The sequence below is a fragment of the Pseudochaenichthys georgianus genome, chromosome 17 (assembly GCF_902827115.2).
Source record: "Pseudochaenichthys georgianus chromosome 17, fPseGeo1.2, whole genome shotgun sequence".
Taxonomy (NCBI): Eukaryota; Metazoa; Chordata; class Actinopteri; order Perciformes; family Channichthyidae; genus Pseudochaenichthys; species Pseudochaenichthys georgianus.
Genome location: NC_047519.1, coordinates 38,445,686 through 38,448,384, shown reverse-complemented (window position 1 = coordinate 38,448,384; position 2,699 = coordinate 38,445,686). Strand labels below are relative to the sequence as shown.

At 46.1% G+C, this 2,699-nt stretch overlaps 1 pseudogene; it reads right to left on the bottom strand.

Annotated features, from left to right (window-relative positions):
- Positions 1-426: 426 nt before the first annotated feature.
- On the bottom strand, positions 427-2,071 carry LOC117462197 (tripartite motif-containing protein 16-like; annotated as a pseudogene).
- Between the last annotated feature and the right edge of the window lie 628 nt (positions 2,072-2,699).

Sequence of the window (2,699 nt, the reverse complement as noted above, 5' to 3'; positions counted from 1 at the left end):
TTATCTTCTTAAACTTGTATGGTAGTCAGGAGCATCACTTTCTAATGTTTATTGATATATTTAGAGGGAGGGGATCTAAAGTAATGCTGCGTTATTCAACGAATATATTTATTTGTTGAATAAATATATTCAACAAATATTTAGAGCAAAGTTTACATTTCCATGCAGAGAAATATCAGTTGAGGTCAACAGAAATGCTCCTGAGCAGTGACAGCCTCCATGGCTAAACAGACACAGGAAGGAGCGCCGCCTAAAGAAACTCCAACATCTACAGAACAACTCATGAGAAGATGTTAAAGCACATCCCATAATGTTTGATTGACAGCTGATCTCTGTGCAGTGAAGACATGAACAATCAGCTCTCAGCAACAATGATGGACACAAAATGATTTTAAGAAGTAGAAGAGTTCCTCAAATGACTTCAGGCTATTTCAGTTTACAAAACTCAGCTGTGGTTCCTAAACCACAAAGCCCAACTCCAGCATGTAGCGGCCGAGTGAATGTGGTCTGGACTCTGTGGAGGAGAGTCATGGTTTCAGAGATGCTGTAGAAGGACAGAACACCTGCTCTGTGATCCAGGTACACTCCTACTCTGGAGGACAGAGGATCTGAGACGGGAGTGGGGATACTGTTGTAACGAAATATATAACTGTTTTGGTTACACTCCAACACCCAATATTTGTCATTGAGTCCAAAGAAAAAGTCCCTCCCTGCTCTGATGAAATTCTTGTATGTGAGTCACTGCTACATGAACTTCTCCCCCTCTCCACTCCACCTCCCAGTAACAACGTCCAGTCAGACTCTCTCTACTCAGGACCTGAGGATAATCAGTGAATCTGTCTGGGTGACTAGAATAGGACTGTAGTTGTCCCATGTATGTTGCTTTTCTGCCTCCCTCAGATAATAACAGCTGTGTGTTTGCTGTGTTTGGATCCAGAGTGATCTCCTGTGAATATCTGAAGAACCCAGCACTGGTGGCGGGCTCTGCTGCTGACAGTAAAACATCCACTTCAGGCGGTGAGACGTTTGTCCATTCCTCTCTCAGGACGTCCTGTAGTTTGTCTCTGACTGCTGACAGGGCCGCCGTCACGTCCTCAAAGTAGCTCAGAGGACGGATGTTGATGCTGGAGGAGTGTGTAGGTTCACTGAGGGCTGGCAGTGAGGGGTAGCTGTGCAGAAACTGGTTGGGATCCTCTGTGTGAGAGAGAAGCTTCAGCTCAGCCATCTCCTGCTCCAGCTTCTCCTGAAGCTCTTCGACTCGACTCACTTCTCTCTTCTGCTTGGATCTGACCTGCTGCTTCACATCAGAGCTTCTTTTCTCCATGAGACGGATCAGCTCAGTGAACGTCTTCTCACTGTCCTCCACTGCTTTATCAGCAGAGCTATTGACGGCCTTCACCTCCTGCTGAAGCAGCTTCACCTCCTTCTCTCCGTCCTGGATTCTCTGCTGGATGTTTAGTCGACTCCCCTCCAGCTCTCTCTGCCTCTCAGTTCTCTCTGCTGCAGCTGACACCGTGTCGTGGCCTTTGTGTTCGTCCAGAGAGCAGAGATAACAGATACACTGCTGATCAGTGCGGCAGAACATCTTCATCACCTCATCATGATGAGAGCAGATGTTCTCCTGGAGCTTCTTGGAGGGCTCCACCAGCTTGTGTTTTTTTAATGGAGCTACGTCATAATGACGCTGGAGGTGTTTGTCACAATAAGAGGCCAGACACACGAGGCAGGACTTACAGGCTCTCTGTTTTCTCCCAGTGCAGACATCACAGGCCACATCTTCAGCTCCAGCATAGCAGAGATCAGCAGGAGCAGCTTGGAGTCCAGTCTTCTTCAGCTCCTCCACTAAAGCTGCTAACATGGTGTTTTTCAGCAGGACAGGCCTCGGTGTGAAGCTCTGCCTACACTGAGGGCAGCTGTGGATCTTCTTCTCATCCTCTCCGTCCCAGAAGCCTTTAATACACTTCATGCAGTAGCTGTGTCCACAGGGAGTAGCCACCGGATCCTTCAGTAGATCCAGACAGATCGAACAAGAGAAGGTTTCCCGGTCTAGCTGAACTCCTTTCTGCGCCATTTATCCTCTCAGTGGCAGCGAGTGTCTGAGTTTCACTTCCTGAGAGCTGAAACTATGTGAGCTGTGATCTGAACAGCATGTGTGTGTGAAGTGAATGTGGCCTATCTGCTCTTACTTTACCCACATGTTAGTTACACCCATCCTCCTCAGTGTGTATCTAAAGGGGAGGAACCAGGAAACACAGAGTGGAGCTGGCTGTGTCTGAGAGCAGGAAGAAGAGGGAGGGCTTATCAAACTCTGACTTATTCCAAGAGGAGGAGCAGCGCTGACACTCTGAACTGTTTCCTCATTTACAAACGGAGCCTCGCTTACAACCTGCTCTACATTTGAGGCTTTTGTAGCACACAGCTCCACACTCATGGTACTCAGATATTCTACTAAAGTAAACGTAGAAATACTACAGGGTAAAAATACTCTGTTAAAAGTAAAAGTACAAAAGCATTGGTATCAAACTATACTTAAAGTACCAACAGTAAAAGTACTCCTTATGCATAATGGCTCTTTTCAGAATTGCATTGTGTTACTATAATGATTATTGATGTGTTTTATCACAGTTAGAAAATGTAGAGCTAACTTGAATAACTTGATGCCCTGCTGCTGGATATCTTAAACTATAAATATCTGTCAA